Source organism: Oncorhynchus masou, chromosome 10 (genome assembly GCF_036934945.1).
Source record: "Oncorhynchus masou masou isolate Uvic2021 chromosome 10, UVic_Omas_1.1, whole genome shotgun sequence".
In the NCBI taxonomy this organism is placed as follows: Eukaryota; Metazoa; Chordata; class Actinopteri; order Salmoniformes; family Salmonidae; genus Oncorhynchus; species Oncorhynchus masou.
The window spans coordinates 36,610,113-36,625,477 of record NC_088221.1 but is presented as its reverse complement, the minus strand read 5'-3'; the positions used below and the strand labels follow the sequence as shown (position 1 = coordinate 36,625,477).

Below are 15,365 nucleotides of genomic sequence, written 5' to 3'. Positions count from 1 at the left end.
AGCAAAATGGCATTCTGTTGCGACACTGACTATTTTCCCTCCCATTAGGTCAAAGTTCACAGCTAATGCTCCAGTACACTTTCTACTGAATGGGACATCTAGTGGAAGGTGTAGGAAGTGCTTCCAGATCCATATCTTGTTGGGAAAGGAGGGGGCGGTGACATCAAAGTTGCCCCAACTTTCAGAATTTCAAAACTTGTTTGGAAGATTGCCTGCCCTATGAGTTCTGTTTTACTCACAGACATAATTCAAACTGTTTTAGAAACTTCAGAGTGTTTTCTATCCAATAGTAATAATAATATGCATTTATTAGCAATCTAGGACAGAGTTTGATGCAGTTCACTATGGGCACGCAAATCATCCAAAGTGAAAATACTGCCCCCTATCCCCAACAAGTTTTAAGGGCCGTCATGTCTGGGGAGAACCAAGGGCTATATCTGTTCCTGGTTCTAAATTTCTTGAATGGGGCATGCTTATTTAAGATGGTTAGGAGGGCATTTTTAAAGAATAACTAGGCATTCTCTACTGACGGGATGAGATCAATATCCTTCCAGGATACCCCGGCCAGGTCGATTAGAAAGGCTTGCTCGCTGAAGTGTTTCAGGGAGCGTTTGACAGTGATGAGTGGGGGTTGTTTGACCGCTGACCCATTACGGATGCAGGCAATGAGGCAGTGATCACTGAGATCTTGGTTGAAGACAGCAGAGGTGTATTTAGAGGGCAAGTTGGTTAGGAGGATATCTATGAGGGTGTCCGTGTTTACGGCTTTGGGGAGGTACCTGGTAGGTTCATTGATAATTTGTGTGAGATTGAGGGCATCAAGCTTAGATTGTAGGATGGCTGGGGTGTTAAGCATGTTCCAGTGTAGGTCGCCTAGCAGCACGAGCTCTGAAGATAGATGGGGGGCAATCAGTTCACATATGGTGTCCAGAGCATTTGTCCAGGTGGATTTTTAAAAGTAGAAGTTCAAATAAATTGTTTGGCTACAGACCTGGATAGTAGGACAGAACTATGCAGGCTATCTTTGCAGTTGATTGCAACACCACCACCTTTGGCAGTTCTAACTTGTCTGAAAATGTTGTAGTTAGGGATGAAAAATTCAGAATTTTTGGTGGTCTTCCTAAGCCAGGATTCAGACACAGCTAGAACATCCGGGTTGGCAGAGTGTGCTAAAGCAGTGAATAAAACAAACTTAGGGAGGAGGCTTCTGATGTTAACATGCATGAAACCAAGGATATTACGGTTACAGAAGTCATCAAACGAGAGCGCATGGGGAATAGGAGTGGAGCTAGGCACTGCAGGGCCTGGATTCACCGCTAGCACCGGAATAATTGATGTTTGTTCCGGGATCGACGTAAGCCGATCGTCACACGGATAGCAGCTAGCTAGCTGCGAGATCCAGGTATAAATGTCCAGAGCTTGCGGTTGAAATCCGAGGACATGGAGAGAAAAATAGGTCCGGTATGGTCTGGTCCGAGCCACACCATACAAAACTGCCGATAGATATTCGCGCTAAAGGATAGCTGATGACCACAAACCGTGGTTAGCTGAATACTAACGATTAGCCAGTAAAGAAGCTTCTGGTTAGCTTCTATGGAGGATTACAGATTTGAGGTAAATAATACTTTTTTTATTTTTATAAATTGGTGAGGCGGGTTGCAGAAGAGTGTTTTGAAGTTGAGTTTATGGAAAAGAAAATAAATATATAAAAAGGTATGCGAAGAAAGTTGTAAATATATATATATATACGGGACACGACAACACGAGGACAAAGGACTTCTGACTGATATGCCATCTTGGTGACGGGAGGTTGTGGGATCTTGTTTTTGCATAGTTGCTGTTTAGCCCTACAGATCTTTGCGTTCGGTTGTGTATTTCATTTTATTTTTCCCGGTGTCTTTTAATAAAAGGAAAATGTACGCCTACGACGCTGCACCTTGGTCTAATCCATCTTTAAACTAATGTAACACAATGGGAATGTTTGGATAAATAAAGGTACATTACAAACAATCTCTTCAGACAGTTAAAGTTGGTAGATAATGTGGTGTTTAAGGACATTTCCTTGTTTCAGGTAACAAATTGTGGTGGGCAGATGATGATTCAGCCCAACTGGGGACTGTGAACAAAAGAGACGGACAGACTCCTGTGGTCCTGAGGAATAAGACCAGCGGAGTGGTGTACATGAAGGTCTATGACAGGGAGGGACAGAGAGGTGAGGAACCCACACACGCACACACACAGGCACGCACACTTTTATTTATGCACTTTTCACTTTTTAATCCCATCTGCTGACATTCATAAATGTGACGCCACGATGTACTACAGTACCTATAGCCCTCTGCATAACATCTGATATGTTATGCAATCTTAGTAAAAGATGTCCATGAAGCTAATATAATGGTGTCCTATCTCCTTACTAATATACTATTCACCATGTCCTTTCCAGGAAGGAACCCGTGTCAGGGGAACAATGGAGGCTGCTCCCAGCTCTGCTTCCCCACATCAGAGAACACCCGTAGCTGCTCCTGTACTGTGGGCTACAACCTGCGCACCGACCGAATGTCCTGTGAGGGTAAGACAACAAGTCTGATTCGCAAATAGCACCCTATTCCATACATAGTGTAATACCTTTATCCAGAGCCCTATTCGGGGGGAGGGGGGCAGTGAGCAGTTCAGACACCCTAGCATCGAAGTTACCACAATGTCTGTGAAATGAATTGACTGTTAGCGCTATAGACACCTCCGTAATCATACAAAACATTCCACTGGGGTAAATGTACTCTCTGCATATTGACTTACAGTATGTTAATCTTGGAATTCATAACCAAATCTTGTGTGAGTGACGTCAGTCTGTCACAAGAGACTAACAGTTAAGTAATCCCTGTTTTACCCTGTAGGCATTGAGTCATTTCTGATGTACTCCATCCATGAGGGGATCAGAGGGATTGCCTTGGACCTCAATGACAACATGGAGGCTCTGATGCCTATCACTGGGACCCTGTTCGCTGTGGGGGTGGACTTCCATGCAGGTAGACACCACCAGGGCCAGTGATGGCATCTCAGAGTAGGAGGGTTGATCAAAAATCTGTTTTGGCTTATAAATCTTAATAAATAAGAGTGGGAACCCAGGACTAGCAGGACACAGTCATTTACTGCACTCATCTCCTCAGTCAACAGTTAAACCTACAGTTCATTGATTTGACAATGTCTTCCGCAGAGGGAGAAAGAGAGAGAGCGAGAGAGAAAGAAAGAGACAGAAAGGAGAGAAAGAGCTTGTATTGTAGTATGCTCTCTAACCCTGTTGAATAATGGTTAGTGGTGCTGTTGAGTTCTGCAGAGATGAAAGACTAATACGTCCATGTTACTAGAAACGCAGCATGAGAAACACCAACCATTTCTCCACATGCCCTGAACCAGGCCTGTCACAAAGCAATTCCCCAGATATTGTATCAAATGAAGGTAGCATGGACATTATAATACATAAACCCAATGGCCTATGCTGGCATTTGTTATAAAAAGGGGTTTTGTCTTGCGTAATTCATGTTCTAAATATGGTGGATTCATTTCAGTTACGAATGCTATGAATAAACTAAGGGCTAGTTGAGCCAAATGATAACAAACAGCCATATAGGCATACCGGGAAAGAGAAGGTTTATCTAACACACACACACACACTGTAAGTGTTACAGAAATCCTTTGTTCACAAATATATCCCATGAATTGGAGATAAGGGTGGAGAGGAGAGTTGTCACCTGACCACATTTGATAGATTAGGATGAAGGTATGGCACAACACACTGTACACTTGCAAGGCAGGCCTTACTACACTACCCAAAGAGAAGAATAGGAAACTAGTCTAAAGCAACAATAAAAAAAGCTTAAATATTAAACCCGGAGCTAAAATTAGCAGCTAGTAGGCTGGGTATCTATAAGGTCTTGGTTGCCCTCCCCTTTGTTGCTGTTAAATCAAATCAAATCAAATGTATTAATATATCACTTCATGCATCAGCTGATATCTCAAAGTGCTGTATAGAAACCCAGCCTAAAACCCCAAACAGCAAGCAATGCAGGTGTAGAAGCACGGTGGCTAGGAAAAATACCCTAGAAAGGCCAAAAAAAGGAATTAACCTAGAGAGGAACCAGGCTATGAGGGGTGGCCAATCCTCTTCTGGCAGTGCCGGGTGGAGATTATAACAGACCATGGCCAAGATGTTCAAATGTTCATAAATGACCAGCATGGTCAAATAATAATAATCACAGTTGTTGTCAAGTCAACACCTCAGGAGTAAGTGTCAGTTGGCTTTTCGTAGCCGATCATTAAGAGTATCTCTACCGCTCCTGCTGTCTCTAGGGAGTTGAAAACAGCAGGTCTGGGACAGGTAGCACGTCCGGTGAACAGGTCAGGGTTCCATAGCCACAGGCAGAACAGTTGAAACTGGAGCAGCAGCAATGCCAGGTGGACTGGGGACAGCAAGGAGTCATCATACCAGGTAGTCCTGAGGCATGGTCCTAGGGCTCAGGTCCTCTGAGAGAGAGAAAGAAAGAGAGAATTAGAGAGAGCATACTTAAATTCACACAGGACACCGGATAAGACAGGAGAAGTACTCCTGATATAACAGAACCTAGCCCCCGACACATAAACTACTGCAGCATAAATACTGGAGGCTAAGACAGGAGGGGTCAGGACACACTGTGGCCCCAACCGATGATAGCCCCAGACATGGCCAAACAGGCAGGATATAACCCCAACCACTTTGCCAAAGCACAGCCCCCACACTACTATAGGGATATCTGTTATGCACCTGTTATACAGGTGAACATGAAACATCTAGCTAAACTCAGTCAGCCAGCAGCAGTGGATAGCTCTCATGCATACTATTTTCATGTCATTATGAAGTAGGTCATTGGTGCAAAAAAAATATGAAAGCCTTCCAGCTGGAATATGTCACATATAAGATATGTGTTAACAGAATGTGAATTCTGTGTAAACAGGAAGGGGCAAATCAACATATGATTCTGCCTATCCTCCCGACAACCTGGGCCCATTGTACAGACAGGCAAATACCGAAATGTACTTAAGGCTTTAAGGCTGGACTTGGAAAGGAATGGCAATTTCATCCTGTCAGATATGAAATAGAGTTAGCCATTTAGATACTATGTTTTGCATATGCAATTTATTTTCCATTAAAACCTGGTATACAATAGCCTTTTCATTTCCCGGTATTGCATGTCAACAAAGAAATAAGCAGTCGTGTAAAGTACTTAAGTTAAAATACTTTAAAGTACTACTTAAAGTGGAACTGACAGCGTTTTAACTACTTTGCAAATATGAAACAAACAGGCAATCATAATACACTATATATACAAAAGTATGCGGACACCACTTCAAATGATTGGATTTGGCTACTTCAGCCAAACCCGTTGCTTACAGGTGTATAAAACCGAGTACACAGCCATGCAATCTCCAGAGAAAAACATTGGTAATAGAATGGCCTTACTGAAGAGCTCAGTGATGATCAACTTGGCTCTTGTCAACAAGTCAGTTTGTCAAATTTCTGCACTGCGAGAGCTGCCCCGGTCAACTGTGTGCTGTTATTGTGAAGTGTAAACATCTTGGAGGAACAACGGCTCTGTTGTGAAGTGGTGGGCCACACATGTTTGACGAGCAGGTTTCCACATACTTTTGGTCATGCAGTGTAACAGTCAAAAATACAAAATTCCCAGTTTATGCCTCAAAACCAACTTCGTTAGATGTTTTAAAAATATGTTATATTTGACTAAATATCCCATGATGTACATTAAGGCATTGTTGGCAGAATAGATGGATGCAGTTCAATGCATGATTCATATCATTCACCAGTCCAAAAAATATTGCTATCAGGTTGTAAATCACAACTGGCCTGGTATATTGCTTCCTGCCTCCATGAATTCGGAATGCATTGTTTCCGTTTCAATGACTTAAAGTTTTGGACAAAAACGGACAAACATAACTAAGGCTGGGAATGTCAATACAATCAAAATAGCAAGGGCAATGATCACAAGTCAATCATAATGTGGCTAATAGGCTAGCGTATCTATTTATGTAGCTAGCTATTTAGCTGCTGGGAGGATGTCATGTTATTGGAGGAGTGGGTGAGAGACAGACTTCTTCCCCTCATATAATTTTTCAGGGTCTACAGCTAGAGATCCAGGTGTCAATTGGTTAGTTACCAATAAAAGTTCATTGCTTTGCTAGCTAGCTAGCTAGCTAAACTGAACTTGAATGACTGTTATCCACTTAGCATATCTCTTGCATTCGTAAATTCTCTCTGGCGATCGACTCTGACTTCAGAGCACCCTCGTCTGAGTGTGCCAGAGCGCAGAATAACGGATGAATTTACAAACATGCAACACCTGCTGAATATGACAGGTGTCAGGTGTTTAGCTACTTACAGACATAAATGAGAGAACACCTCACTCTGATCATTTTACTCACCCTAGCAGAGCTCGTTAGGCTGTTCTAACGTTATCTAGAGCATTGAGACGGTAACTGTGCTGCCAGCAACAACTTAATTATGTTTTTTGGGGTGACGTTTTATGACACCAATCATATTCCTAAATTCCTGCTTTTCTGTGCTCTTGCACACTCAGACAAGAGTACTCTGAAATCAGAGTAAATAGCCAGAGTGAATTTATAAATGCACCCAGTGTCAATAGTGCAGTGTGCGCTCAATGCTAGGAGAGTGAAACACTTTGAATTTACGAACAGACAATCTAACAATACACTGAATTTATGAACTACCCACAGTCTGATACACTGAAGGCAATTTAAGAACACACCCTTAGTTTTCAATCAAATGTATTTGCCATCGATCTAATGGGCTGGTAGGCAAATTCTCATTCATTGGGGTGGCAGGTAGCCTAGTTGTTAGAGCATTGGACTAGTAACTGAAAGGTTGCAAAATCGAATCCCTGAGCTGATAAGGTAAAAATCTGTTGTTCTACACCTGAACAAGGCAGTTAACCCACTGTGCTTAGGCTGTCATTGAAAATAATAATTTGTTCTTAACTGACTTGCCTAGTTAAATAAAGCAAAAATTAACTTGGGTCAAGCATGCATTGGCAGATGAGAAGCATGAGCAGGCTACTGTTCCTCATTGTTTGTCAGTGCAATTTTGTTAGCCATATAGCTGAAAAAGTTTGAGAGGGTTTATCTAATGTTAGCTCATCTCACTCTGGCTACCAGTAGTTGTTAATGTGCATGACTGAGGGAGAGAGCCTACCTCTCATGGTTGTGTGACCAATAGGGCTGTAAAGTTCCCAAATGTAAGTGGGCTCTCCATGGTATTTACATATTTGCAGAGATCCATTCGGGTGTATTTTGTGGCTTGTGGCGAATGCTTTCTAATGTTCTAAAGTTGTGCTGTTGCTACTGCCTGTAAACACACAGTCCAGTTCAAATTGAATGATGGCAAGCATGTGTGGCAAATGGCTTATTTGCATAAAAGCCTACTGTAGCTCTGATTGGCTATGGCGCACCGGTCTGTGTAGACTAAGGTCTGTTTATTAGGTTTTATTTACTGCAGTGTCTGTTAATTGTCCAAACACACTCTATTGCTCCAAACCCACTCTATTGCTCTAGAAATTTCACAAATGCCTTACTCTACGTCATTCCCAAACATTCTATGAATTTATGAAAACGTAAAAACAACCATATCAAAGTGTGCTGTCAGTTCCACTTTAAGTTGTTTTTGGGGGTTTCTGCACTTCACATTACTATTTATATTTTTGACAACTTTTAGTTTTAGTCCACTACATTTCTAAAAAAAAGTATGTACTTTTTCCTCAATACATTTTCCCTGACACCCAGAATTACTCATCACATTTTGAATGCTTAGCAGGGCAGGAAAATGGTCCAATTCAAACACTTATCAAGAGAATCATCCTTACTTCAAGATGGTGCTGACAGAGAGGGTTGCCTCACTCTAGTCCTTGAGAAACTATGCAGTAATTTGTTTTTTTTATGTATTATTTCTCACATTAGCCCAGAAAACCTTAAGTGTTATTACATACAGCCGGGAAGAACTATTGGATATCAGAGCGACGTCAACTTACCAGCACTACGACCAGGGATACAACTTTCCCAAAGCAGATCCTTTGTTTGAACCACCCAAGGCATTCTAACTGATTCAAGGGGCTGACACAAAACAACAACGCTGCAGAAGAGGTAGACGGAGTGACCTTTTGGTCAGACTTTGGAGGTGCACACACCACCCACCACTTCCGAGTATATTACTCGCGAATGTCCCATCTCTAGATTTTTTATTTCATTTTATTTCACATTTATTTAACCAGGTATGCTAGTTGAGAACAAGTTCTCATTTACAACTGTGACCTGGTAACAAGGTAGATGAAATTAGGGCAATGTTTGCTTTCCAGAGAGACATCCGGGATTGTGACATACTCTGTTTCACGGAAACATGGCTCTCTGGGGACATGCTGTCGGGATAGCCACCAGGATTCTTTGTGCGTCGCGCTGACAGGAATTAACATCTCTCCGGGAAGAAGGGCGGGGGTGTATGTTTGATGATTAACGACTCATGGTGTAATTGTAACAACATCCAGGAACTCAAGTCCTTTTGTTCACCTGACCTAGAATTCCTCACAATCAAATGCAGTCCGTATTATCTCCCAAGATAATTATTGTTGGTTATTGTCACAGCCAAGTACATCCCCCCTCAAGCTGACACCACAACAGCCCTCAAGGAACTCCACTGTTTCCTCCCTATCCACAGGTAATGACACAGTGTACTGGACAGACATGGGCCTGAACACAATCTCCAGAGCCAAGAGGGATCAGACCTGGAGGGAGGACATCATTACTACGGGAATCAGCAGGGTAGAGGGCATCGCAGTGGACTGGATTGCTGGTCAGTATTGTCTTCTGTAAAATGTTTTTAAAAAATGGGTTCTTACTATGTGGATAACCCCCCCCCCAAGATGTTATCTCATGAGACTAACCTATATAAATAAAGGTATACATAAAAAATATTCAAATCAAATTGAAAGCCATTGGGATAAATGATGCAAGTCTACTGAACTTTAAAATTACACTTTGTGTTGTGATTATCTCCTTAGTTTCTGATGAGTAAGAGTAACAATGTTCTTTGTACTCTAATAACAGTATATTTGTCTTCTTCCCACAGGTAACCTTTACTGGACAGACCATGGTTTCAACCTCATAGAGGTTGCTCGTCTTAGTGGTACCTACCGTTGTGTAGTCATCTCAGAGGGACTCGACCAACCTAGAGCCATCGCTGTTCATCCACAGAAAGGGTATGTCTGTTTGTTTGTCTGTGTGTCTGTGTGCGTACGTGCTTGAATGCATGTTTGTACGTGCGCCAGGGGCATCAAATGGGTATGCATACCGTAGCTCAACACCAACAATTTAAAATAGGCTACTAAAATCATTCCAATCCCAATTAAAAGGCTAATGTAGTTTAGTGCTATTATCGTTCTGACTTTAAGACCTTGCGGACGCGGGAGGTAAGGCTGTTTGTATGGCTGGTAGGCTTTATGGAAAGCAGAAATCTGTATATAATGACGAGATGCTTATGTCTTAACAATGGAAGTTGTTGTCCCAAAGGTGGGAAGGCAAATGATGGTTGGAAGTGCAGAATTGTCTAGAATGTCATTGTATGCTGTAAAGTTAAGATTTCGGAACAGGTGGTGAGTGTTGTAACTGTGGACAGACGATTTTTACATTCAAAGCAATTCAGCGGTCCCATTCTGTGAGCTTGCTTGGCCTACCACTTTGCGGCTGTTGTTACTACAAGAGGTTTCCACTTCACAATAACAGTACTTACAGTTGATCAGGGAAGCTCTAGCAGGGCATACATTTGCCAAACTGACTTGCTGGAAAGGTGGCATTTTTATTTATTTTACCTTTATTCAAGTAGGCAAGTCAGTAAAGAACAAATTCTTATTTTCAATGACGGCCTAGGAACAGTGGATTAACTGCCTGTTCAGGGGCAGAACGACAGATATGTACCTTGTCAGCTCGGGGGTTTGAACTTGCAACCTTCAGTTTCTAGTCCAACGCTCTAACCACTTAGGCTACCCTGCCGCCCCAACTTAGGACTGTGCCACGTTGAAAGTCACTGAGCTCTTCAGTAAGGCCATTCTACTGGCAATGTTTGTCTACGGAGATTGCATGGCTGTGTGCTCGATTTTATACACCTGTCAGCAACGGGTGTGGCTGAAACAGCCAAAATCATGTACTTTTGTACATATATACATTACCAGTGAAAAGTTTGGACACACCTACTCATTCAAGGTTTTTTCTTTATTTTACTATTTTCTCCATTGTAGAAAATGGGGAAGACATCAAAACTATGAAATATGAAATGAAATCACACTTTCCAAATAATATGCAATCATGTTGTAACCGACAAGATTCTTCAAAGTAGCCACCCTTTGCCTTGATGATAGCTTTTAACACTCTTGGCATTCTCTCAACCAGCTTTATGAGGAATGCTTTTCCAACAGTCTTAAAGGAGTTCCCACATATGCTGAGCTAAGATGGGGAGTAGTATGTCCATAATAAAGCGCTGCTCTACCTTAACAGCGCTATCAACAAGACAGGTCCTGCAGGCCCTAGTTTTGTCGCACCTGGACTACTGTTCAGTTGTGTGGTCAGGTGCCACAAAAAGGGACTTTGGAAAATTGCAACTGGCTCAGAACAGGGCAGCACGGAAATTATTATCTCGATAACAGCATTTTCGGCAGTTAAATGCAACAAAACATTATTTGTAAAAAGCAATCTATTAATATGATTTTTAAACTATAATTTGTTTACAAGCATGATAGCTATACTTTACTGTATTAGTAATATGCATGTCAATCTCTCCTGGCTCAAAGTAGAAAGAAGAGAGATTTACTTCATCACTACTTGTATTTATGAGAGGTATTGACATGTTGAGTGCATCGAGCTGTTTGTTTGAACTACTGGCCCACAGCTCGGACACCCATGCATACCCCACAAGACATGTCTCAAGAGGTCTCTTCACAATCCCCAAGTCCAGAACAGACTATGGGAGGTGCACAGTGCTACATAGAGCCATGACTACACGGAACTCTATTCCACATCAAGTAACTGAACCAAGCAGTAAAAGTTGATTTAATTCAAAAACAAATAAAAAATACATCTTATGGAACAGCACGGACTGTGAAGCAACAAAGGCACAGACACATGGCACAGACACATGGATTACACACACACGATAACATAAGCACTATACACATGTACACATGGAATTTGTGCTGTAGATACAGTGGGGAGAACAAGTATTTGATACACTGCCGATTTTGCAGGTTTTCCTACTTACAAAGCATGTAGATTTTTTTTTTTATCATAGGTACACTTCAACTGTGAGAGACGGAATCTGAAACAAAAATTCAGAAAATCCCATTGTATGATTTCTAATTAATTAATTAGCATTTTATTGCATGACATAAGTATTTGATCACCTACCAACCAGTAAGAATTCCGTCTCTCACAGACCTGTTTTTCTTTAATTAAGAAACCTCCTGTTCTCGACTCATTACCTGTATTAACTGCACCTGGTTGAACTCGTTATCTGTATAAAAAACACCTGTCCAGACACTCAATCAAACAGACTCCAATCTCTCCACAATGGCCAAGACTAGAGAGTTGTGTAAGGACATCAGGGATAAAATTGTAGACCTGCACAAGGCTGGGATGGGCTACAGGACAATAGGCAAGCAGCTTGGTGAGAAGGCAACAACTGTTGGTGCAATTATTAGAAAATGGAAGAAATTCAAGATGACGGTCAATCACCCTCGGTCTGGGGCTCCATGCAAGATCTCACCTCCTGGAGCATCAATGATCATGAGGAAGTATCAGCCAAGAACTACACAGCAAGACCTGGTCAATGACCTGCAGAGAGCTGGGACCACAGTCTCAAAGAAAACCATTAGTAACACACTACACCGTCATGGATTAAAATCCTGCAGGGCACGCAAGGTCCCCCTGCTCAAGCCAGTGCATGTCCAGGCCCGTCTGAAGTTTGCCAATGACTATCTGGATGATCCAGAGGAGAAATGGGAGAAGGTCATGTGGTCTGATGAGACTAAAATAGAGCTTTTTGGTCTAAACTCCACTCGCCGTGTTTGGAGGAAGAAGAAGGATGAGTACAACCCCAAGAACACCATCCCAACCGTGAAGCATGGAGGTGGAAACATCACTCTTTGGGGATACTTTTCTGCAAAGGGGACAGGACGACTGCACCGTATTGAGGGGAGGATGGATGGGGCCATGTATCGCGAGATCTTGGGCAACAACCTCCTTCCCTCAGTAAGAGCATTGCAGATGGGTTGTGGCTGGGTCTTCCAGCATGACAACGACCCGAAACACACAGCCAGGGCAACTAAGGAGTGGCTCCGTAAGAAGCATCTCAAGGTCCTGGAGTGGCCTAGCCAGTCTCCAGACTTGAACCCAATAGAAAGTCTTTGGAGGGAGCTGAAAGTCCGTATTGCCCAGTGACAGCCCCGAAACCTAAAGGATCTGGAGAAGTTCTGTATGGAGGAGTGGGCCTGCTGCAGTGTGTGCAAACCTGGTCAAGTCCTACAGGAAATGTATGATCTCTGTAATTGCAAACAAAGGTTTCTGTACCAAATATTAAGTTCTGCTTTTCTGATGTATCAAAAACTTATGTAATGCAATAAAATGCAAATTAATTACTTCAAAGTCATACAATGTGATTTTCTGGATTTTTGTTCTAGATCGTCTCTCACAATTGAAGTGTACCTATGATAAAAATGACAGACCTCTACATGCTTTGCAAGTAGGAAGATCGGCAGTGTCTCAAATACTTGTCCCCCCCACTGTATGTGGTAGTGGTGGAGTAGGGGCCTGAGGGCACACCGTGTGTTGTGGAATCTGTAGGTGTATTTTTAGGTTTTTAAAATTGTATAAACTGCGTAATTTTATTTGACCCCAGGAATAGTATCTGCTACCTTGCAAGCAGCTAATGGGGATCCATAATAAATACAAATACAAAACCTTGTGAAGCTGGTTGAGAGAATGCCAAGAGTGTGCAAAGCTGTCATCAAGGCAAAGCTTGGCTTCTTGTAGAATTTCAAATATTAAATATGTTTTGATTGTTTAACACTTTTTTGGTTAATACTTGATTCCATATGTGTTATTTAATAGTTTTGATGTCTTCACTGTTATTCTACATATAAAACATATTGAATGAGTAGGTGTGTCCAAACTTTTGACTGGTACTGTATTTATTTATAAATAATAAAAATAAATCCTTGGAGGAAATCCCCCCCCCCCCCACTCAGTCCAGTAGAAACATGCTCAGACCAGTATAAACACACTTAGATGCGCTCCTAGCTCCTGCAGTGATGTTTTTTTTGTCATGCCTGACCTATGTGAAGTTGTTTAGCAGTTGTAGGTGTTGTGTGCAGTCACAGTATGATTCGTTTCAGTTTGCTAATAAAGGTCCGATATCGACTGTTGACACTGCATGAAAGATCAGCTGGAAGCGCTTGACAGGCTCACATTTCAACCATTTTCTGAAAACAGAGGGCTGTAACACCAAAGTATCCTCTCTAGACCCAATAGAAGTAGGCTTTGCGGTTAACTACATTGTAATACTTTATGATTTCAGTTGCGTAGCCTCTGATAACCTCCTTATCACATTAGATCAGACATGTTGTGTATCCTTTCAGATCTGTTAATGTTGTCCAAGCAGTTAGATGTCAATAATATTCTTGTTTACCACTATTCCCCCCTGCCCCCGCTCTCTCTCTCAATTGAATGTAATTCAGAGTGCTTTATTGGCATGGGAAACATATGTTTACATTAGCAAAGCAAGCGAAATAGATAATAAACAAAAGGGAAATAAACAATAAAATTGTACAGTAAACATTACACTCACAAAAGTTTCAAATGAATAGAGACACATGTCATATTATGGCTATATACAGTTTTGTAACAATGTGCAAACATGTCAAAAGTACAAAAGGGGAAATAAATAAACATAAATATGGGTTGTATTTACAATCTCTCTCTCTCCCCCTCCCTCTCTCCCCTCCCTCCCTCTGGTAGGTATCTGTTCTGGACAGAGTGGGGCCAGAGCCCCTGCATAGGGAGAGCCCGTCTAGATGGGTCTGATCAGGTCACCCTGGTCAACACTGGCATCGCCTGGCCCAACGGGATTTCCATAGACTATGAGGTACAGTACAGGGCTTCCTCCTGATCCACCTATGTCCTATTTGCTCTTATTCTTCCACCCCATCCTAAAGCAGTTTTATAACAGCATCCTATCCTCATATTTCTTTGTTTGGATAAAATGTACCCAATGTACCCCCATAACTCTGCAGGAAAATAGATTGTACTGGTGTGATGCCCGCACTGACAAGATAGAGAGGATCAACCTTGAGACGGGTGAGAGCAGGGAGATTGTACTGTCAGTGGCCAACGTAGACCTGTTCTCCGTGGCAGTGTTTGGAGCTTACATCTACTGGTCTGACAGGTAATTTATTATTTCCTTAAATGCACACAGAGTGGGCTGCAAAGTCCGATCCTCTAACCCTTAATCTAAGAGGTCTCAGTGGGGAGATCCTCAGGGGAGTATTTTTACATGATTAGGTGCACCATCTCTTTATGTAAATGTCCTAGCATATCTCAATGTCATTATCAAGGGCAAGTACCTTAAACCTTTTGTCAATCCAGTTATCTTGAGGTATTTCATGCTTGCTTGATTATTTTCTTTATGATAAAGTGCCATTGTTAAAATAAATTATGCCAGCCTTTTCTATTTTCTGTCATTTAGAAAAGTGTAATGTTTTAATGTCACATGCACAAGTACAGTGAAATGACTTTCTTGCAAACTCAAAACCCAACAATGCAATAATCAAAAACAATGTAATACTAGAAAAAAAACACATGAGAAATAAGAAGAACACAATAAGTAAGTAAGCATACTATATACATGGTCAGTTCCAATACTATTTACAATGTGCAGGAATACTGGAGTGATGGAGGTAGACATATATAGGGGTAAGGTGAGTAGGCAATAGGATATAAGATAAACAGAGTAGCAGCAGCTTGTATGTGAGTGGGTTTGATTGTGTGTCAAGGCAGTATAAATTAATGTGCACATTTAAAAAAATATATATATATATTTTTCATCTTTATTTAATCAGGGAGGACAGTTGAGAACAAGTTCTCATTTACAACTGCGACCTGGCCAAGTGTCAAAGTATACGTGAAGGGCTGTAGGAAGTCAGGTGCAGGAGAGCAGATATTTGGTAGCAAACTGGAGCCTTTTATTTGGCGGACTAAAAGTACAT

At 41.7% G+C, this 15,365-nt stretch overlaps 1 pseudogene; it reads left to right on the top strand.

Annotated features, from left to right (window-relative positions):
• The window catches only part of LOC135546849 (low-density lipoprotein receptor-related protein 1B-like), a 357,889-nt pseudogene that overhangs the window by 189,147 nt on the left and 153,377 nt on the right, over window positions 1-15,365 (top strand).